Consider the following 25,344-nt stretch of genomic DNA (forward strand, 5'->3'; position numbering starts at 1 on the left):
TGCATGAGTAACCACGCGGGAAATAAGGTAGGGTGCATATATTTTTTATTTTAATAGATAAAATTAGGTGTTTAATTGGATACCAAGTCGGAAAAAGTACATCGTCTGTGTCAACGCGTATCGATAGAATTTCGATTTGTTGGAGTGGTGCGCGTGCTTTTCATTTGATTGCATTGCGTGAGTTTGAACCATTCAACAGTTGTCTCGTTGGGAATGCAATTACATTGTCAGTGACAGATGACAGTATCTCTCATTGGATAGTGATGTTCCTTTGTGTTGAGTGAAAAAGCAAAGACTGATGGTGGGTGATTTGGAAAATTATTTTCATAACTAGCCTGAAATTGACGAAATCGTCATATTTATTACATAACACATAACAGCAAATAGATTTTTAATTTCAGGACAATATTGTCAATTTCTGATATTGTTGAAATCGTCATATTTGTTATACAAAAAATAGAATTTAATAAGCTAAATAATTTTATAAGGAAATACGGAAATTATATACTGCCCATATTGATTTGAGTATTTGAATAGGCAAATTTGGTTTACATGCAGCCTACTCCAAAACAGGGCAAAAATAAATAAATAGTTTGAAAAGAGCAATTAAATTAGACTATGGTAGTGTTCATAAATATTGGGCATTCATGTTTCATGTGACTCCCATTTTTGTGTCTCAATATTTCACCACTAGGTTTTAATCTTATACCTGACCCTAACCCTAACAATTTTGTGAGGGTTAATACAAAAAGGGGGATCTGTTTTTTGGGGGGTTAATTGTAAAAGTGATGGAATATAAAAGTGATGGAAATAGAAAAGGGAGATGGATCAAACATGTTACATGATCGCCACATATTGTATATTTTGATAAAAATCCATGACTCTAAATTCCTCTGTCCAAAATATCTGATAAAAATTATCTGGCAGCTGCACAGTACATTTCATATAATATTTTCCTTTCTAAACAGAAATGAAATCGGTTGATTGTGATTAAGAAAATGATTTACATAATCGTATTCTTGAATTAACCAAAACTGAAAACTGCATGATATATAATTCATGCTTGTTTACTGTGTTTATAAGAAATATCAAATATCATACTTTGAAATGGTGTCATTTTGAATACACATGTGATTGTGGGTGTACCGTTGTAAAAATACATCCTTCTTGGCCACTATGGAACCTATTCGCAGGACATACACTTGGAATTTTAAAAATTGAGTAAGTAAACTTGTAGCTAGATGTAATTGAAATGAATTTTAAAAAAGGAGATACAGTGTATTATTCTATCTCTTTTTAAAACGGTGGTCATCTACATTGTTACAAATTTTTAAACAAAGATTTGATATTAAACAATGTAAAAGAAATTAGTGCTAGATACACAAGATTAAATGATATCTGGGTTACAGTGTAATATTCTATCTCTTTTCAAAACGGTGGCCATCTACATGTATATGATGTATATCAGTTTTTTAAAGTGTCATTTCAACAACTCTAAAAATAAATGGGTTCAGACCACCACATTTAGTAGAATTTAAATAAACTTGTTATAGATTGAATTCAAATGAATTTTAAAAAAGGAGATACATATGCATGTATATGTACATCAATTATTCCTCTTTGCGAAACAGTGGAATGTCATCCACAGGAACCGGTATATATGATCACTTTGTAAACTACATGTATGTGTCATATCAAATTAATGGGTTCACACCACCACTTTTAACTTCTCTTGATGTTTTAACATGGCAGGTGAAATAACGATATTACCCAACCCTAGTTGTATTCAGTGTGTACACATGTATTTATTAGTGTTAACAGGAAACACAAGTTACTAACATCGTCATGGATTTTATTTCATTTTGTCGCTCAGTTACTGGGATGAGATATCTTTATGTACTTGTCAGTCAATTGAATAATTAGCTTAACCCTTTTATTATAATGGTGGGATGGGTGGCCGAATGGTTAACGCAGGGCTTGCCACGAGACGCGAGCAGTTTATTATAATGGTGGGATGGGTGGCCGAATGGTTAACGCAGGGCTTGCCACGAGACGCGAGCAGTTGCTCGCGCTCGCGTAAATCTACATTTACGCGAGCGGTTCGTTGCTCGCGTAAAATTTTAAGAAAAACCTGTAAAAATAATCAAAATATTGATAAGTTTATTGCCGAAACTAACCCGACAGTGTCAATAACGTCATAAATTCGTCTGTCAAACTGAGATTCACCCAGCTGCACGCGGCATTTCCTCCTTAAATTTGATTGGCTAATGAAGTTGCTCACCACTCGTGTTACTAAAAATACACTTGAGACCTGAACATCATGACTGGTTTTCCCACGAACACCAGTAACAAACGCGTGATAATCGAGTCTAAAGTAAAGAATGGTTACATCCGGCATTTGGCATTCACGCTAAATAAACACGTTTCAAACTAATATTTATCGGTATTTCATATTTTATCAGAACTTCGGTTTTTATTCCATTGTGCAGTCGTATAATTTTAAATCTAAGCGTAATAATGGCCAAAGGAAACCCGATTGCCCTATCTACATTGATGTATCCACATTTATGTCGTGGGGTGAAGAAATCCATACGGTGATTGGTTTTAAAGAAGAGTCGTATGACTATGACTGTCAAAAACAGAAAGCGATGGTCACACATGTTTACTGCAAAGCCAGGAATAGCAATTTCATATGATTTTAAATTGAAACAATGTTACAAAATGTGTGCTCACGGAAACAACATTTTGCGTGAGCAATTTTTATTGCTCGCCTTGCTCGCCCAAGCCTAAATTTGCGTGAGCAGTCATCTGCTCGCCATCAATTTATTCGTGGCCAGCCCTGTTAACGCATGCCATGTTTTCGATTTCTCGCTTGTATGTGACAAGGAGTAGGGTCGCTGAGATACATGTATCTTAAATGTACTTGCCATTCCATTGAATAATTAGCTTAACCCTCATACTGTATGTGTTTACTCCCACTGCTAAAGACCCCTACACGCAAGTGAATTAATGAAATAAAATTGAACAATATGGTCGTCCCGAAATGACCTAGATTAGAACGGTTCGGCCATTTAATTTAAAGATGGGGAGAGGAGGCTAAGCCTTGAATATACCAGTATCGTGGTTACAATAATGCACAATCAATACACACATCTTGTCAAAACTACAAACATTGATAACTTTGCTCAGAATAAAGTAATTTGAATGAAAATTTCCATATATATATTCACTTTAAATAATCTATTTTTGAACTATTATAGCAAGAACGGGCAGCTCTTTATCTAAATCATACATGATGTATCTTTTAAGACATGAATGAAATATAATGTATTTCTATCCATGAATAGTACAAATAGCCCTATCTAAAATCTGATAGACTTTTGTGTTTGAATGTTTTGAAGCCACAGTTTCTTTTAAATTTATTCAAGTAAACAGATTGGTCTTCCGTTCCTTTTGTGCGTTGAATAAAAACAAAACCTGAAAAGTTTTCTTCAGCTAACAGGTAATTTTTAAGATTAAAGCAAACAAATCTGGGGTAATAGATCAATTGATTAAATCTATTTGAGAATTTTACAGTCATTCCAATGGTCTAATTTAGGTCAATGTAGACGTAAAGTATTTGAGTTGATCTGATTAGGGGATCACGTGGCTAAGTGGGTAAGATGCTGGCTCGCTATCCTGGAGGTCGGGTGTTCGATCCCTGCATTGGCCAAGAAAGTACATCCAGATTTTCCGGCGTGGTTCCCTCTTGTCAGTGATGCAGGACGGAGGGCCTGACAAGGACAGCTGTCTAGTCCTTCGGATGATACGAAAAACCGAGGTCCCATGTATACATTGGAATGCACGTAAAAGATCCCTTGGCAGTTGGAATTCGATATAAGAGTAGGCGATAGTGCCGCTGCCCGGGCAAAATTTCCCTCATAGCACACTGTATGGCTTTCACGTAAAAGATCCCTTTGCAGTTTGAATTCGATGTAAGAGTAGGCCATAGTGCCGCTTTCTGGGCAAAATTTCCCTCATAGCACACTGTATAGCGTATGCCCGTCATCATTAGCCCAGTATAGGAGCAGAACAGTAGGACGTTAAACCCCATTTCATTTCATTTGAGCTGATTAAGTTGACAATAAAGTGTTATTTTGATTAGAGATGGGACAATGGAATTTTTTTGAAAGATTAAAGATACATTATGGGAGATAGGATAAAGAGCTGTCAGTTCTCAATATAATAGTTAAAAACTAGATAATATAAAGGGAATTTGCTAAAAATTTCAGTCAAATTGATCCACTATGAACCGAGAATTAAGCGATTGAAATTTCAGCCTAACCTCGATCATCATTACGGTACTAAAGTCTGTACGATAAAAAAAATAGTCTCGATCATCCATTTCATGATTAAATTATGAATGGAAGTCGAGCAGCAAATGGGATCATAATCCAGTAAATATGGCAGGCTATTTGTGGTCTAAATAAGTTAATTAATGTCTAATTAATAATTTAGATAACATTTCAGGCTAAAAAAGAAAGACCTGCAAATGACAGATTTAGCTCTTGCATAATGTATGTTTAAGCGGAAGACAGATTTTTTTGTAATTGTTGTTTTTTTTTATATCTTGGGTGCTACTAAGGGTTTCCTACTTATATATAGCCTGTCCAAACTCTTCGGATCCCCTGATTTCCTTCCACAGCTAAAACTCTATGTGCAAGCAATTTAATGAAATAAAATTGAACCATATGTTAGTCCTAAAATGACCTAGTTTGTGTTGAGTGTGGACGTTAAATCCGTCCCTCATGAGTTTTCTGCGGGTCCTCCGGTTTCCTCCCACTGTTAAAACCCTCTGTGCTCACAATGACCTTTTGTGTATTGAATGAACGTTAAACTCTCTCGGGGGGTTGGATGGCCGAATGGTTAGCATGCACGCACTGCATCATACGGTCTGTCATTGAGTCAACTGGCAGGGTTTGGATTCCCCGGTTGTACGTGACAAGGAGTAGGGTCGCCTGTCCAACCTCGTGGGTTTTCTCCGGATCCTCTGATTTCCTCCCACTGCTTAAGACCCCTATGCACAAGCGAATTATTGAAATAAAATTGAACCATGTATTAGTCCCAAAATGACCTAGTTCGTGTCAAGTGGAGGTTAAACCTCTCTCTCTCTCTCTCTCTCTCTCTCTCTCTCTCCTTTATGGCTTACTAAAAATGCTGTATTGACCTGACAAGGGGATAAACAAACGATTATATTCCTTCATTGGCTTTATCTATACATGTAAATGTAAAATTTGAACCAATCAGATTGTCATTCCATTAGACAAATCAATAAGCTTATCTTAAACCCAATGGATGAATATTGATCAATTGATCTAGACATTTGAAACTGTATGTACATGTATGTATGCTATCAGTTGTTCCCCGTTTAAAGGGGCAGTAGGGGAGTCACGGTGGCTGGGTGGTTAAGATGCTGGCTCGCTAGCCTGGAGGTCGGGTGTTCGATCCCTGCATTGGCCGAGAAAGTTTATCCCGATTTTCCGACGTGGTTTCCACTTGTCAGTGGTGCAGAACGGAGGGCCTGACAAAGACAGCTGTCTAGTCCTTCGGATGAGACGAAAACCGAGGTCCTGTGTATACGTTGGAATGCACGTAAAAGATCCATTGGAAGTTGGAATTCGATATAAGAGTAGGCGATAGTGCCGCTGCCCGGGCAAAATTTTCTCATAGCACACTGTATGGCGTATTCCCGTCTTCATTAGCCCAGTATAGGAGCAGAACAGTAGGACGTTAAACCCCATTTCATTTCATTTCAAAGGGGCAGTAAGTCTAAACTATTTTTATTTTAAAGCTGCATTATGTAAGATTTAGACAAAGAACTAACAGTTCTCTCATTAAAGGTCACCGGAAAAGCTTCAATTTCTTTTTAAATAATGCAAGTAATTATGTCCGAATATCCTTTTCATAAGTATAACACAAACCCGAATGTCAATATAACCTGCAACAGGTAAATGTGAACGTTAGTAATTTCCACCGTTCTCCGTGAGTCGTCCTAAATTTCCGTAAATAAAAATCTGTGACGTCATTTTAGTCCTTATGAGGGGGGTTGGATGTCTGAATGGTTAGCACGTGCGCGCTGTATCATAGAGTCTGTCATTGAGTCAACTGCCGTGGTTTCGAATCCCCGGTTGTACGTGACAAGGAGTAGGGTCACCTGTCGAACCTTGTGGGTTTTCTCCGGGTCCTCCGGTTTCCTCCCACTGCTAAAGCCCCCTACGCGGAAGCAAATTATGGAAATAAAATTGAGCCATATGTTAGTCCCAAAAAGACCTAGTTTGTGTCGAGTGGAAGTTAATCCCCATTTCTCTCTCTCTCTCTTTAGTCCTGCTGCTCATATTCCAGTCAATATTTCTATGAGCAGAAGGACTAAAATGAAGGGGAGTTACGACAACCCACGGAGAATGGAAGATTTTACTAATGTTGAAATTTACCTGTTGCAGGTAATATTGACATTCGATTCGATTAACAATTTAGCTACTTTAAGCCGTTTTGACATTTTCACTGAGAAATCAATATTTGAGCTGAAATGTTGAAAAAGGTAAATAAACTATTTCTGTACATTATAGAGTTTGAATTGTGTATTTAAATACACTTGTACCAAATCATACTGTTTAAATTCTAGCACTACCCTTTGTAAGTACCCACTAAGTGTAAATAAGGTCGTGTATGTTATTAGACCCACACAGTTTCTATATTGTACTATAAAGAACTTCATTTCAATTACTACATTCTAAATGCCTATCAAAGGAATGAAATGGGGTTTAACGTGCTACTTATGTCATGTTAATGTAATACATTAATTACACTATCCATCCAAGGTTAAGATAAATGAAATGAAATGAGGTTTAACGTCCTACTGTTCTGCTCCGAACTGGGCTAATGATGACGGGCATACGCTATACAGTGTGCTATGAGGGAAATTTTGCCCAGAAAGCGGCACTATGGCCTACTCGTACATCGAATTCAAACTGCAAGGGGATCTTTTACGTGAACGCTGATGTGTAGGCTACACAGACCTCAATTTTTCGTTACATCCCAATTATTTCCCACTCTTATATCATATTCCAACTGCCAATTGATTTTATACGTGCACGCTGATCTGTACACGGACCTCGATTTTCTGTCCCGTCTGAATGACTTGACAGCTGCCCTTGTCCGGTCCTCCATCCTACCTCAGCCTATCAAAGAAGTTATACGTCATCAGTATGAAGATGTGGCTACCAGACTAATGATCGAATTGTGAAAACAGGGGCAAGTTTATTAGAATTTGCAACGATTTAACAATTTTAATGCGATGTAGGGATAGTGCTTTTATTCCCAATGGGGGTGTGGGGGGGGGGGTGGATGGCCTAATGGTTAGAAAGTGCGTGCTGTATCATAAGGTCTGTCATTGAGTCAACTGGCGCGGTTTCGAATCCCCGGTTGTATGTGACAGGGAGTTGGGTCGCCTGTCCAATCCCGTGGGTTTTCTCCGGGTCCTCCGGCTGCTAAAGACCCCTACGCACAAGCGAATTATTGAAATAAAATTAAAACTATATGTTAGTCCCAAAATGACCTAGTTTGTGTCGAGTGGAGGTTAAACCCCATCTCTCTCTCTCTCTCTCTCTCTCTCTCTCTCTCTCTTCCCAATGGATTAGATAACCCCCTCTTAATCAAAGATGCTAAAGTTTTAATGGCATTTCATTGTTATATTTGTTGCATATTCTGTGTATATTTGTCGACCATTCACATATTTGTATCATTTACTTGATAAAGATCAGAGTTTCCTTGTCGAAATGTCCCATAGTAATAAATTCAGTAATGTGTATCCATAAAATTGTAGTTATATTAAAGGGGGGGGGGGGGATGAGGGAGAGGTTGGGTGGCCGAAGGGTTAACATGTAAATTTGATAAGGTTTTTAAGTGGTGTGGGTTTTGATTCCCCGCTTGTAAATGACAAGGAGTAGGGTCGTCTGTCCAAATCTCATGGGTTTTTCCTCCCACTGAATTATTGAAAAAAAATTGAACCATATGTTAGTCCCAAAATGACCTAGTCTGTGTCGAGTGGATATTAATCTCTCTCTCTCTCTCTCTCTCTCTCTCTCTCTGCTATTAAAGGGTGTATAGTTTTTTTCTTTGGTTCTAAAAGCACACATTATGTAATATGATGAGTGTACATACATGTGAAGTAATTTACATTTTTTTAAAAATTGTTATTGTTATTTCTAATCAATTACGTTTCGTGACATGCACAAACGAACAGTTTAAATTAAACGAACAGTTCAAATTAAACGACCGACCGTCATTTGCATCTGCTTAGTCTATTATTATTTTGTCAAATGTGAATCAGCCATTTTTAATTACTTTAATTATTTAGGTTATTATGAAAGAGTCCTGTGGAGATATTGTTACTGTAGCTATTGAATAACATTTGAATAAATTACAATCTATAAGAACTAACAGTTATATTGTATTACATACATTGTATGTACATGTACATAAGACATTTTCTTAAATAAATATTTGATAATCTATGCAAACTCATTCTTGAACATTTCGACCCTTTAGGCAAAACCGATTTATTTTTCAGTTGTTAGGGAGAGAGAGAAATGGCATTTAATGTTCCCTTGACACAGACTAGGTCATTTTGGGACTACACATGGTTCAATTCTATTTCAATAATTCGCTTGCGCGAAGGGGTCTTTAGCAGTGGGAGGAAACCAGAGGACCTGGAGAAAACCCACAACCTTGGACAGGTGAACCTACTCCTTGTCACGTACAACCGGGGAATCCAAACCCTGCCAGTTGACTCAATGACAGACCGTATGATACAGCACGCACATGCTAACCATTCGGCCATCCAACCTCCCCAGTTGTTAGGGAACTTACTCAATAAATATCCACTTGAATCACTACTATTCCCATACCCGTATCATTTGCTTGATAAAGACGAGGTCCTCGTTGAAATGTCGCTTATTATTAAACTCAGTAATTGTGTATTTATAAAATTGTACCTTGTGTGCATATCTTCAATTACTAAATGCCTCTCAAAGAAGACACATGAAAGATGTGATGTTTAAAATTTCTATAGAGAGAGAGTAAAATATGGTTCAATTTATTTCAATAATTCGCTAGCACATAGGGGTCTTTTGCTGTGGGAGGAAACCGGAGGACCCAGAGAAAACCCACGAGGTTGGATAGGCAACCCACACAAGCGGGGAATCGAAACCACGCCACTGACTCAATGACAAACCTTCTGATACAATGCGTTAACCATTCGCCCCTCCCCCCCCCTTTTATCCTGAAAAAGAAATAAGAAGTAAAATTGTAAGGGATGTTCTCGAAGAACAGAAAATAAAATTAATGTGTCCTTAGCTCGGTGTGTGCATGTTTGGATAATGTCTTGTAAGGTGTCTATTTTAAATCTTTTGAGAGTATAGATAATGATAAATAGTTGGAGTGCAAGGATGTAAATTATAGTACATGTATTTACACTTAAAGTGCCCATAAATATAGAGTTTATATTCTTTAAAGCACACTGTATCATAAAGTCTGTCATTGAGTCAACTGGCATGTTAGTCCCAAAATGACCTAGTTAAAACCCATTTCTCTCTCTCTCTTTTTAGATTCTTTTAAGATGCCTGCAGGTCTTTTTTTCTGGCTTCAAATGTTATATAAATTATTATTTAGACATTTATTCACATGACAAGCCTATAATCAACACTCTAGACCATCGGGTGGTTGTGATTTTGAATGGATTGAAACATGATTGCCATTTATTAATCTTATGTAATAATGGATAATCAAGGCTTTGTTTATTATCGTAAGATAATCCAATAAATATCGCAGGCTAACGATGACATCGAGAGTTTATTATGGTCTGGATAAGCTAATTAATGTTTGATTAATAATTTAGATAACATTTCAGGCTTAAAGAAAGACCTGCAGTAGGCAGATTTAGCTCTTGCATGATGAATGTTTAATGCAAGAAGAATAAATACTTAACAAAATTCTCGAAGTAAACTATGTATTTTCGACTAAAATCGCCGATTTAGAACTTAAAATGTTGGTCAATCAGTTTAGTGTCTGTTTTCAAGTGGAGCTAACTAGACAGACAGCTGAAGTTTAGTATGCTGTTATATTAGTCATGTGTACATGTAAACAGTTTGGTAACTTTTGTGGTCACAGATACATTATGTTAGAGTTAGATACAGAGCTGGCCGTTTTTACTATAATAGTTCAAAAATAGATAATGTAAAATGAATATATTGAAAATTTAGCTGAAATTGCTTTATTCTGAGCGATGTTATCACTGTAGTTTTATTAACAAGATGTGTGTATTGATTGTTTATTATCGTAACAACGGTACTTGTGATTCAAGACTTAGCCTCGCTTCCCTATTTTAAAATTAAATTATTAAATGGCTTAAGCATTCTTATCTACTTAAAATAGGCTTGTCATGTTAATAAAAAATTAAATAATAGTTTTTTAGGGCTGGCCAAGAAGAAATTGATGACTGCTCACGCAAATTTAGGTTTGGGCGAGCAATAAAAATTGCTCACGCAAAATGTTGTTTGTAACATTGTTTCAATTTAAAATCAATTTGTTGCCTGGATACTTTTGTTAAATACATAGTTTGTTCCTATTACATAGTTCATGATATCATTCAACACCTGTCCTTTTGTTGCCATTGTTTTAAGAAAATTGCTATTCCTGGCACAGAGTTTGCAGTAAACATGTGTGACCATTGCTGTCTGTTTTTGACAGTCATACTCTTCTTTAAAACCAATTTCCGTATGGATTTCTTCACCCCACGACATAAAAGTGTATAGGACAATCCGGTTTCCTTTGGCCATTATTACGCTTAGATTGAAAATTATACGACTGCACAATGGAATAAAAACCAAAGTTCTGATAAAATGAGAAATACCGATAAGTATTAGTTTGAAATGTGTTCATTTAGCGTGAATGCCAAATGCAGGATGTAAACATTCTTTACTTTAGACTTGATTATCACGCGTTTGTTACTGGTGTTTGTAGGAAAACCAGTCATGACGTTCAGGTCTAAAGTGTATTTTTAGTAACATGACTTGACATGAGTGGCGAGTAACTTCATTAGCCAATCAAATTCAAGGAGGAAATGCCGCGTGCAGCTGGGTGAATCTCAGTTTGACAGACAAATTTATGACGTTATTGACATTGTTGGGTTAGTTTCGGCAATAAACTTTTCAATGGTTTTTATAACATTTGAAGCCAAAATAAAAATTACAATAGACAGATTTAATTCTTACATAATGCATCTTTAAATTTTATTTAAACAGCTCTAGGTGTTACAGGGTTTATCTTTATATCTAATAAATATCTCCCTCAGGGGGGGCATATATTTATAGTCAAAAATAGTGTACATATCAAATTATTCAAATAGTATATTTAGCCCCTGGGTCTTTTGATATTGTTTACTCTTGCGTTTCGATCTCCTATATCATTAGCCATTATATTTCAATGCGGTCATTTTATGTGGAGTAGATCCTGGTGTAAGTTACAAATTGTTATAATCTTCTGATATGAGGTTTGATTCAGGGATTCTGTTCTTTTTAGAACATCTCATAACACTTCTGTCTCTTGGCAAGCTTTTTAGTCATACCAAACATTTTTTGCCATTTTATTTGGAGTAGATCCTTATATAAGTTACAAATTGTTATAATAGTCTGATATGAGGTTTGATTCAGGATTCTGTTCTTTTTAGAACATCTCTTAACACTTCTGTCGCTTATGGCAAACTTTTTAGTCATACCAAACATTTTTTGCCATTTTATGTGGAGTAGATCCTGATATAAGTTACAAATTGTTATAATAGTCTGATATGAGGTTTAATTCAGGGAATCTGTTCCTTTTAGAACACCTCATACATGTAGCACATGATTTAACTTTTTTGGCAAGTCAAATCTAACATTTTAAGAGGAGGTTGGGTGGCCAAATGGTTAACACGTGCACATTGTATCATAAAGTCTGGCATTGAGTCAAGTGGCATGGTTTCGATTCCCCGCTTATACGTGAAAAGCTATAGGGTCACCTGTCCAACCTTTTGGGTTTTATCAGGGTCCTCCAGTTTCCTCTCACAGTTAAAAACCCCTACGAGCCCATATGTTAGTCCCAAATTGGCCTAATTTCTGACGAATGAACATTAAATCCCACTTTTCTCTAACATTTTATTTATCTTTTTTCATGTCTGTTTTAAACTAAGGGGGTGGGGGATGAATGATTTAATGCTACACTTTAGATCATTACGTCAAGTAGCATGGATTTGATGGGGTTCCTCAGCTTTGACGTTTCAAGGAATAGGATCGTGGGTTTACTACTAGTCCTACGTTCACAAATGAATTATTAAAATAAAATAAACCATATGTTAGTCTCGAAATGACCAAGTCTGCCTCAAGTGGATGTTTAGCCCCATTTGTAATGTCGAAGACTGTGGATAATATTGAGTTAAAATTGTATGCCCTTTAAAAGTTATGGTTTATTTAGGGATGGAAAGACAATATATTGATAGCAAGCCTTTAAAAAATAAACTTGTCAAAATGTAACTATAAAGGCTCCTACAAAATAATAATATTTTATTTTTCAATACATTCAATCTGATTAAAACACAGATCCTAGTTCGTTTCGTTTTTATTGTTCAAAATATCGTTTTACTTAATTGTCTTACTACACTAGGATCTGGAAGAGTTGTGTTAGTCTCTCTCTCTCTCTCTCTCTCTCTCTCTCTCTCTCTCCCCCCTACCCAAAGGAAAGAGATATGTGTTCAGTTGTTCAAGAGTGTATATTGTCATCACAAATGCTCAAGTCTGAAATTTTTCTTTAACTGCATGCATGTGCAAGTGTAGTCGGGGGGGGGGGGGGCACGCTGGCTAAGTGGGTAAGACGCTGGCTCGCTAGCCTGGAGATCAGGTATTTGATGCCTACATTGGCCGTGAAAGTTCATCCAGATTTTCCTGTGTGGTTCCCCCCTTGTCAGTGATGCAGGACGGAGGGCCTGATAAGGACAGCTGTCTAGTCGTTTGGATGGAACAAAATACAAGGTCCTGTGTACAAATTGGCATGCACGTAAAAGATCCCTTGACAGTTGGAATTCGATATAAGAGTAGGTTGTAGTACCGCTGTCCAGGCAGAATTTCCCTCATAGCACACTGTATGGCGTACGCCCGTCTTCATTAGCCCAGTTCGAAGTAGAACAGTAGGACGTTAAACCTCATTTCATTTTCACAAATGCAGTCAAAATTTTTCATTGCATGCATGTACAATGTAGTGAAAATCGTGATTTGAGTTTATGTTTGGGTTATATCATAGGTCAAAGTTCATCTGGATTAAACATGCACCATCCTTGGATAACTTTTAAACAATTATTTCACATCTACATGTTACATCACAAATTTGGTGGCCAATCAGGTCTGTTTCATGACCTTGTTCACAAAATACCAAATAAGATCAAGTCCTCACCAAATAGAGTTAGTTATAACAAAATGTCTATTTGCTAAAAATAAATTTAATGTTGTCCAGTTGTGAATGATTCAGAGTTTTTCTAAAGGAAATAACTCGACTAACAATGACATGTGAATAAGTAAATTGTAAACAGATGTTTCATATGGTGCATATAATTTATATGTATGTGTTGATCATTGCTAGATTATATAATAACTTTTAAAGATGAAATCACTGTAATAAAATGGGGAATCACGTTGGCTGGCTCACTAGCCCGGAGGTCGGCTGTTCGATCCCAGCATTAGACGAGACAGTTCATCCAGATTTTCCGGCGTGGTTCCCCCTTGCCAGTGATGAAGGACAGAGGGCCTGACAAGTACAGCTGTCTAGTTGTTCAGATGGGACGGAAAACCGAGGTCCTGTGTACACATTGGCATGCACGTAAAATATCCCTTGGCAGTAGTGCCGCTGTCTGGGCAAAATTTCCCTCATAGCACACTGTATGCCCGTCTTAGGCAGTAGAACATTAAACCCCATTTCATTTCAATTTTGCAAAGGATTGGGATAATGGTTTCTTGTACTCATTTATTACGATCAAGTTCTATCCACTGAACTATATCTGACATTGCTCCTCCTTTAAGCAGCCTAGCAGTAATCATTAATAATAGACATGCTTATATTCATTATACTGGTATATACTCATACATGTATATAGGTTCTAAACTCACAAAGCATGGTAATTGATTGCAAATCAATTCACTTATTACAGTTTTATTAATATCATATGGGACATTTTGAATATTATTATAAATGTTTAAACATTGTATTATAGATTTGACAGGTTGAGTGGCATAACGGTTTAATACATGCGCTTTAGATCATAAGGTCTGTTATTGAGTCAAGTGCCATGGTGTCAAGCCTACACTTGTACGTGTCCAACCTCGTGGGTTTTCTACGAGTCCTCCACTGCTAAAGACCCCTACATGCAAGCAAATTATTGAAATAAAATTAAACCATTTTTTAGTCCCAAAATGACCTGCATGTAGTTTGTATCAAGTGGACTTTAAAGGGCTAATCCCGATAATTTTTTGGAGAATAAAACTGTTTAATTTTGTTTTAAAATGCCTTAAAATCCTCTACCTAAGGGCCGAGCAACTAACTCAATATTTGTGATAAGTTTTCAAATAACTGAAACCTGTCAGTCTTCATCTAGAAATGGAGACCGGTGTCCCAAGCTGTATTATGCGGTGTCTAGATAAAACCAGACATCTTTTGTATAAAAATAATTTGTAGGTGAAATTTATCTTTCATTATCAAGTATAGCATTTGGGTCAATCACTGTATAGACCTCTCAATGAAAGGGAATCGATTATCAGGTCTCCCAACGAAAAAAAATGACCCGAAATCTTAAAAGGGCTACTTGCCCGGATAAACCCTTTTGACGGTCACTTCCAAACGACCCAATATTTTGAGCTGAAATTTTGAGATACGGTCAATACACCATTCCTCTATATTTTGGCGTTTAAATTTCATACAAACTCAGACTTTTATTTTTGAGACTCTGTTCAAATAAGGGATAGTCCCTTTAAATGCCATCTCTCTCTCTCTCTCTCTCTCTCTCTCTCTCTCTCTCTCTTTCTTTCTTATAGATTACAAAGCCACAGAGTTTCTTGAGCATTGATTGCAAATCAATTCATTTACGGCTGAAGTTTTATTGAGGAAATTTAATGTTAAAACAATGTTTTATAGATTACAAAGCCATAAAGTAAGGTGATTGATTCAATATGACTTTAGTTTTATTTATATGTAGTTTTTGACTGACATATATCGATTGAATGTAATATAACACAACACGGAAATAAAATGAAATGAAATGGAGTTTAACGTCCTACCATTCTGCGCCTAAACTGGGCTAATGAAGACGGGCATACGCCATACAGTGTGCTATGAGGGAAATTTTGCCCGGGCAGCGGCGCTACGGCCTATTCTTATATCGAATTCCAACTGCCAAGGGATCTTTTACGTGCACGTCAATGTGTACACGGGACCTCAGTTTTTGGTCCCATCCAAATGACTATACAGCTGTTCTTGTCAGGGGAAACCACGCCGGAAAATCTGGATGTACTTTCTCGGCCAATGCAGGGATCGAACACCCGACCTCCAGGCTAGCGAGCCAGCGTCTTACCCGCTTAGCCATCGTGATCCCCATATAACACAACACAGTTCTATTAATAACAATCACACTTGTGTGGGTAATAATCACTATACACACGACGTTTCCACAAGATTTCACTGGTCATACAAATTTACAAATAGGCAAAATGCGAATTATAACAGAAACCATAAATTAACAACGATGAAACCCTAGCTTAAACATGATCTAGAGAGTTGATTATCGTCTGTCTAATAAATGTCGGATTAAAGATACATTATGGGAGATTCGATAATGAGTTGGCAGTTCTCACTATTATAATAGTTTTAAAGGGATAATGTAAAGGCAATTTGCTGAAAATTTCTGTCAAATTGCTCCACTATGAACCCAGAACTAAGCGATTGAAATTTCCGCCTAGCCTCGATCATCATTACTAAAGTCAATACGATAAACAGCATAGTCTCGATTATCCATTTAATCGTTAAATCGAGAAGGAAAGTTATGCAATAAACGGCTCATAATTCACTAAAAATCGCAAGCTAGAGATGCCATCTAGAGTTGACTATGGTCTGGATAGGTTAATTAATGTATAATTAATAATTTAGATAACATGTCAGGCCTAAAGAAAGACCTGCAATAGGCAGATTTAGCTCTTGTATAATGCATGTTTAATAAGTAATATAACAATTAACATAATATAACACAACACAGTTGTATGGATAACAATCACTATATATATTATATACCGGTACACACAACTTTCAACAAGATTTCACTGCTCTGTTATTTTTGTTGAATGTACCTATATATAACACTTTCACAATCTAAATCTTACATAATTTATCTTCAACATTTAATTACTCTGGCTAGGTGGTTAAGACGCTGGCTGGCTAGCCTGGAGGTCGGGTGTTCGATCCCTGCATTGGCTGAGAAAGTTGATCTGGATTTTCCGACGGGGTTTCCCCTTGTCAGTGGCGCAGAACGGAGGGCCTGACAAGGACAGCTGTCTAGTCTTTTGGACGGGACGAAAAACCGAGGTCATGTGTATACATTGGAATGCACGTAAAAGATCCCTTGGCAGTTGGAATTCGATATAAGAGTAGGCGATAGTGCTGCTGCCCGGGCAAAATTTCCCTCATAGCACACTATATGGCGTATGCCCGTCTTCATTAGCTCAGTATAGGAGCAGAACAGTAGGACGTTAAACCGCATTTCATTTCATTTTATTTCATTTTAATTACTAAACTATGGCTGCGTATTATTATACTTGATCTTTAGTGATTGAACATAATCTAACACAATATAGTTTTATGGATATCAATGACTATATTATATACACACGATATGCTTTAGCATTATTTATTATTTCACCCATGGGGTTGGATGGCCGAATGGTTAGCGTGTGTAGGTTGTATCATAAGGTCTGTCATTGAGTCAACTGGCGTGGTTTTGATTTCCTGGTTGTACATGTACGTGACAAGGAGTAAGGTTATCTGTCAAACCTCATGGGTTTTCTCCAGGTCCTCTGGTTTCCTCCCACTGACTAAGTCTCCTACGCACAAGCGAATTATTGAAATAAAATTAAATCATATGTTAATCCCAAAATGACCTAGTTTGTGTTGAGTGGACCTCTCTCTCTCTCTCTCTCTCTCTCTCTCTCTCTCTCTCTCTCTCTCATACAATCCTTCTATGCTGTAACCAGTGAAATATTGTGGAAATGTCTCAATATAGCAATTGTTATCTACATGTATAGAACAGCATTTTATGTTACAAAACCCCCAAAAAGTAATCTAGAAAAATATTCTATAACATGATAGTCTAATTTGCCCCGTATTGACTAAAATGTAATACTGCTGGACTTAAACAAGTTCTATGAACCAATGTGATAGAAGAACTGATAGACTGAATGGCATTTAGTACAGTTCTATGGATAGCAATTACTGTATTTCTATTATCCATAGAACTGTGTGTTTATTTTAAGAACTGATAGGCCAAAAGGTCAATGACCTACCTAAAGGACTCACTGATGATGATGATAATGATGATGATGATGATTGGTGATGATGATTGATGATTGTGGTTCACCCAGTTTCTTCTGTAGCAGCTTAAATTATCAAGGTGGAGACATAAACATTTGGGGAGGGAGTGAGAAAGTTTGGTTCAGAATTTGAAATAGAAGTTTGGAACTGATGCCAGCAAACAAAAAATACTCTAGTTCTTTAAAAGGATCATAATGCAATAACCTTTTTTTACAGTTGTTGACTTATATTTCATTGCCTGGAATCGAATCTTTTGAATGGGAAACTCATTAGTGTTATTGATTATATTGTTGTTGCTGAGAGTAAAAACACATGTTTATTATGATTCCCTTAGTTTGATTACCATACAAGTTTAAAGGGTGTATGACTCTAGTTTTTAGAGAGAGAGAGAGAGAGAGTTTAAGTTCACTCGACACAAACTAGGTCATTTCAGGACTAACATATGTTTTAATTTAATTTCTATAATTTGCTTGCGCGTAGAGGTCTTTAGCAGTGGGAGGAAATCGGAGGACCCAGAGAAAACCCACGAGGTTGAACATGCGACCCTACTCCACGTACAACTGGGGAATCAAAACCATGCCATTGACTCAATTACAGACCTTATGATACAGCGCGCACATGATAACCAATCGGCACCCCCCCCCCCTCTATTTTTGGGAACCTTGTTATAGACAAAAATGGTTCTAAAAGCACATATTAATTTATTATGAATGTATGTAAAGTGATTTATATTCAATAATGTTCAGTGAAATATGTGAATAGTTCAAACTGAACGGCAGTCGTTTTTTAAATTATTATATTGTCGTTTGTGAATCAGCCTTTACTAACTACTTCCACATTGGGTTGTAGGATATGTTTTTCTTTGTTCATTACAAATTGGCACCCGAAACCAATACGACATGTGTACTGATTATGAAGTGTTAATTGTGTCTTAAATATTGGATATTAGGATCCTGTAGTTTCACGGTAAGATAACCACATCAATATTGATTGAAATTGATCAATATTGAATTCTAATTCATGTTTTTGATTTCGACTATTATGGAAAATATTGAGTTAAGAGACTTAGCTCCTTTAATAATCATATAAAACATGAAATAGACCCATGGTTTTAGTTCTCTTGAACCTCTTCAGGCCCTGTTAATGTAATATACCTATTCATTTAATTGCACTATACCATACAAGGTAAAAATAAATACCTGTTAATTTAATTACAATATACCATACAAGGTTAAAATAAACACCTGGTAATTTAAATACACTATACCATACAAGGTAAAAATAAATACCTGTTAATTTAATTACAATATACCATACAAGGTTAAAATAAACACCTGGTAATTTAATTACACTATACCATCCAAGGTAAAAATGAATACCTGTTAATTTGATTACAATGAATGGTCTAAATGAAATGAAATGGGGAGTAATGTCCTACTGTTCTGCTCCTATAATGAAGACTTACTTTGATTGGCAGCTTGTATGACATATTGGACAAGGAGTAGTGTCACTTGTCCAATCTTGTGAGTTTTCTCCAGGTTCTCTGGTATCCTCCCACTGCTAAAGACATTAAAATGAAATTTAATCATACAGTACACTTCAAGCGGAAGTACTAAATTTCCCCGAGGTCCGACCTGGGCGGAAATGAAAAATCGCGGACGTCAGTTAATCAATCCGCTCTGGCCACGCTCAAAATTCCGCTCTAAAATTCCTGCGCGAATTTAAATAAACCGCCGACCTCCGCGATTATTTTAAACCGCCGCCCACCGCGAAATTTTAAAAAGTTGGACTTTCCACGCATGTACAGTCGGCACATCCATAGCTGGTTTGAAATGGGTTTATTTATCGTGCGATTCCACGGCAGTGATATCGTAGTCGAATATCGGCATGCCAAAAGAAAGATTGTTAATTTAACACGGTTAGACACGCAGATTTTACTGGCTTATATTGAAAAATAACAAAAATCAAACAGGCTTTTAAATAATAAAATTAACAGAATTACGGCTGTACCGTACATTACTTCATCAATACATGTAGGTTTGTCCTAACTTGACCTAGTTTGTGTGGAGTGGACATTAAACCCCATTTCTCTCTCTTTATGTCATTAAGTCAAGGACCGTGGTTTCGATTCCCTGTTTTTATTACTATTCTGTTCATTTGATAATCACGTACCATACAAGGTGGTGGGAGGGAGGTGGTCTAATGGTTTAACGCTTGCACGTGAAATCACTTCGTCTGTCTTTGAGTCAAGTGGCATGGTTTCGATTCTCTGTTTTAATTACTATTCTCTTCATTTGATAACCGTGTATCATTCAAGGTGGTGGGGGGGAGGTGGTCTAGTGGTTAACGCATGCAAGTGAAATCACAAGGTCTGTCTTTGAGTTATGTGGCATGATTTTGATTCCGGCTTGAATCTGACAAGGAGTAGGGTCGTCTGTCAAATGTCGTGGGTTTTCTCTGAGTCCTCCGGTTTGGCAGGGTTTCGATTCCCCGATTTTACGTGACAAGGAGTAGGGTCGCCTGTCCAACCTTGTGGGTTTTCTCTGGGTCCTCCGGTTTCCTCACACTGCTAAAGATCCCTACGTGCAAGCGAATTACTGAAATAAAATTGAACCATGTGTTAGTCCCGAAATGACCTAGTTTGTGTCGAGTGGACGTTAAACCCCATTTCTCACTCTCTCTCTCTCTCTCTGCTATCCTCATAGCACACTGTATGGCGTATGCCCGTCTTCATTCGCCCAGTCAGAGCAGAAGAGTAGGACGTAAAACCCAATTTCATTCATTCATTATAATAAATAGCAGTTTAATTTACATTTTTGTAATTACAATGCAAAATGTAAGATCCCTTGGCAGTTGGAATTCGATATAAGAGTAAGGGCAAAATTTCCTTCATAGCACACTGTATGACGTATGCCTGTCTTCATTAGCCCAGTCAGAGCAGAACAGTAGGACGTTAAACCCAATTTCATTCATTCATTATAATAAATAGCTATTTAATTACAATGTAAAATTTTCTAGGAGTTGTCTTATATACAACAAGCTTATAACAAATGGATGTTTATTTGACCTCTGTGTTTGACCTCTTGACACAATGTTTTATTATCCACTATAAAAGTTGACAACATTCTGTGAATAATCCTCACAAAACTCACAGAAGATACATCACAGTGGAAATAGCAATTCTACACCAGATTTATTTCTGTATTTTATTCATAGAAATCTAGGATTATATGACATAAATGGATCTGTATTCTACAAGGATATCACTGTAAAAATGGCAAGTTTATAACAGTTTTATTTCTCTAGGATTACATTGCTGCAATCTGTTTCACAGAGGATTACGAAAGTCTTCTAATATATCTGTAAAAGATGATTGCCTTCAACATATGACATCATATCATTGGCTCAATGGCCCGTGCATTGTTTACATAAGACGTAAATGGTGCCTTTTACTCATTTTAATACCCATTTACACTAAAATAGGAAATAATTTTTACCTACAAATACTTCAATTCTTTATTTATTTTTCTAATACATAAACAAAATGTTTGAGAATTTAATTTGTCAGAGGAAAAAAGTTAATATTTTGGCTCATTAAGTCGCATTGATGTCATCCTTATCAGTGGTTGTCGCGCCCTAGCGAATATTCACTGTGCATCAGTGTGATATTGCTGGATTAGCTTCTGATACTTGAGCTTTTGAGAGAATGTTTTTATTCTTCCCATTCAATCAAATCTATCCCAAGTACAGCAACATGACAGTCCTTCATTTAATGTGGGGTCTTCCCTAAAAATTTGGACAGTGATTTAAGGTATTGTTTACATTGTATCTGTGTTGATAGCCTTGTTTGTCATGCAATCATTTTTTTTGCAATATTCTGCTATACACTAGTTAATTGGGCAGAATAAAATCGTGAGTCATGACGTAATGTTATGTAAACATATTTGGTCCAGTTTGGAGCTCTGTTTAAAGCGTAATCATATGTTTTGCAGTTAGCTATTGGTTGTTAACTGGACTATTGACCATCATAATTTGGAACAGAAATTGGCTTCCATTAGCTCTAATCAAATGAAACACTGCGAGGAGTATCGGATTACACAAATAAACCTGTATTCTACAAGTTTATCTAAGACAACTATGGCAAAATGGGCCTGTACTCTACTTTGGCAAAATATTCTTTGAAATAAAAGGAATAAGGTTGATTTTTAAAGATCAAACTTAATGTACGAATTCCAGAGATTAACAAAGTGTAGGTTGGAAGCTCTGGATACAACTATCACTTTAACTGGGTGTTATTTAATCTTGTGTGTTTAGCCCTAATCTCTTTACATTTATTCGATATCAAATTTTGTTTAAAAATCGTTTAAAATCACCAAAGTCCTACTATTCTGCTCCGACTGGGCTAATGAAATCGAGCATACATCATACAGTTTGCTACGGCCGACTCTTATATCGAAATCCAACTGCCAAGGGATCTTTAACGTGAATACCAATATGTACACAGGACCTTGGTTTTTTGTCCCAATCCGAACGACTATACATTGTCCCTTGCCAGTCCCTGGGCCGGCACCTCTGGTAAGGGAGAACCACGTCGGAAAATCCTGATGAACTTTATCAGCCAACGCAGGGATCGAACACAGAACCCATTGAGCTACCGTGGCTCACCTCACTTTGAAAGTATGAAGACTTCATGAGAGGAATCAGGTACGGCTACTTGCCACTTATAGATGTAGATTTCCAATTTTAAGTTAATGGTGTTGATGATTTCTTTATTTCAGAAATGGCATAGAGATTAATTCACAGTATTTGCTGAACAACAAGGCATAATGGACTATTATTGGAGTACATTGGCTTTTAAAATGGGTAAGTTTAAAGTTAAACTTTGTTGATTTTTATACGCCCAAATTTTCATGTGGTGGTCGTATATTGTCGTCGCCCCTGTCCATCGGTCCAGACATCCATCCACAATTTGTTTGTGGACGCTCTATAGGTCAAAATTCTTATACGATTTTGACGGTTTATCTCCAAAAGATCTTGGTTCCTTTCCATATTGGCATGTATCAGATCGAAACCTCATGGTTTTATTCAATTTAAATATGTCACCATTACACCCTAATGAAGGTTGAGTTCGAATTTCGTGAAAATTGGACCGAAACTGCGGGACAAAATGGCTGCTCCTTGTACGCAAATAGTGTAAAAGTATGTATTATTGATTTTGATGGAACTTAAAATATATGTTTTTATCCCGAAGATCTTGGTTCCTGTAAGATATTCACACATATCGGACCATAACTTCCTGGATTATGGCCCCTGATTGTACGAAAAATCGCTTAGTTTTTTTTTTTAGCTTGTTCTCTGTCCATCTCTTGTAAAATGTGGGTGTATCTTGCATGGCAGTTGTTTGTTTGTTGTTTTTAAGATATTTGCTGTCATCTGTCTATATATTTGTCTGTTCAGGGTTGACAGTTACACTAGCACTACCCTGAGGCCGAAATTTGGAGTATATATAAATATAAGGGCAAGATGATTAATAAAAATAAAGATTCTTCAACAGCTGTAAATTTACAGAAAATGTTAAAAACTGATTTACATTTATTTTAATTTATGTACTAAGACTTCATTATGTTACATGCCTCACGTTACAACTCAGGTATCGTGTGGTTTGTGTTGTTTTAGCAGGAGTTTCTGTATTTAATTATATTACATGCCTCACGTTACAACTCAGGTATCATGTAGTTTGTGCTGTTTTAGCAGGAGTTTCTGTATTTAATTATATTACATGCCTCACGTTACAACTCAGGTATCATGTAGTTTGTGCTGTTTTAGCAGGAGTTTCTGTATTTAATTATGTTACATGCCTCACGTTACAACTCAGGTATCGTGTGGTTTGTGTTGTTTTAGCAGGAGTTTCTGTATTTAATTATATTACATGCCTCACGTTATAACTCTAATATCGTGTAGTTGTGCTGTTTTAGAAGGAGTTTCTGTATTTAATTATGTTAGATGCCTCGTGCTATAACTCGGGTATCGTGTAGTTTGTGTTGTTTTAGCAGGAGTTTCTGTATTTAATTATATTACATGCCTCACGTTACAACTCAGGTATCGTGTGGTTTGTGTTGTTTTAGCAGGAGTTTCTGTATTTAATTATATTACATGCCTCACGTTATAACTCTAATATTGTGTAGTTGTGCTGTTTTAGAAGGAGTTTCTGTATTTAATTATATTACATGCCTCACGTTATAACTCTAATATCGTGTAGTTGTGCTGTTTTAGAAGGAGTTTCTGTATTTAATTATGTTACATACCTCGTGCTATAACTCGGGTATCGTGTAGTTGTGTTGTTTTAGCAGGAGTTTCTGTATTTAATGTTTGATTAATTACTCAACGCTGCTCGGGAAAGTAAACAGTTGTAAACCCTCTAGAGGTCACAATTTTTATCCCATTGAAAAAAAACGTTTCAATATTTTGTGTTAGAATTTTGTGAAAATCGGACCAAAACTGCCTGTCAAAATGGCCGTAAATATATGGTATATCAAGGTTGTGGACCCTCTGGAAGTCACAATGTTGATCCGATTTTGATGAAACTTGAAATATATCATTATAACCCAAAGATCTTGGTTCCTGTCGGTATTCATACATATCGGATCGTAACTTCCTGAATTATGGCCCTTTATTTTACGAAAAATCACTTTTTATTTAGCTAGTTCTCTATCCATCTCTTGCAAAATGTGGGCGTGACCTGCCTGGCGGCCGCTGGTTAACTACACAACAATAGAAGCCCAATGTTTTTAGATGATTCTCAACGAATTTTAACAATTTTGCCAACCATGGTTTGAAATTAAGCGGGGGTTGGGTGGCCGAATGGTTAGCATGTGCGTGCTGTATCATAAGGCCTGTCATTGAGTCAACTGGCGTGGTTCAATTCCCCGGTTGTACGTGACAAGGAGTAGGGTCGCCTGTCCAACCTTGTGGGTTTTCTTCGGGTCCTCCGGTTTCCTCCCACTGCTAAAGACCACTACGCGCAAGCGAATTATTGAAATAAAATTAACCATATGTTAGTCCCGAAATGACCTAGTTTGTGTCGAGTGGACGTTAAACCCCATTTCTCTCTCTCTCTCTCTCTTTGGAAACTAAACATGAAATACAGAAACTCCACGATGCTTCAGTTGTAATGTCATGTAATAATAGCCAGACTGTAATTTACGTAAATTTTATCATTGTAGACAAAACATTGATGTTGACATGGCTGTTATCATTCATTTTATTGGTTGCTAGCCAGTCATCAACGACCAATGAAATAATGCCCTCAACCACAGTCAGCCAATCAGCTACCAGTATTTCTGTAACTCCGACTTTAGCGTCTGCATCTACTGCCAATCAAAGTATATCACAGACACAAAGTGTTTCCGCATCTCCCACAAATAACGCAAGCATAAATCCTGCCACTGTTAATCCTGTCAATTCTACCTCATATCTGCCTAGTTCAGCCATTTTGTCAACGGTAACCATTTCAACGTCTGCATCTAGCATGTACGCTAATAATAGTGCAACAGCAACTTTAAATACGTCATCCATTCCAAAAACCACCGCCCCGCCACAAATTACGCCAACACCCGCGACTGTGAAAGAAACAAATGTGACGTGTACTGGATCGAA

At 36.8% G+C, this 25,344-nt stretch overlaps 1 long non-coding RNA gene across 1 annotated transcript; it reads left to right on the plus strand.

The window, feature by feature from the left end:
* Positions 1–196: 196 nt before the first annotated feature.
* LOC126808598 (uncharacterized) lies at positions 197–25,344 on the plus strand. The gene is made up of 3 exons (XR_008787241.1): positions 197–301; positions 22,467–22,551; positions 24,912–25,344. It is a non-coding gene; the product is annotated as an uncharacterized LOC126808598 (long non-coding RNA).

Source organism: Patella vulgata, chromosome 1 (genome assembly GCF_932274485.2).
Source record: "Patella vulgata chromosome 1, xgPatVulg1.2, whole genome shotgun sequence".
In the NCBI taxonomy this organism is placed as follows: Eukaryota; Metazoa; Mollusca; class Gastropoda; family Patellidae; genus Patella; species Patella vulgata.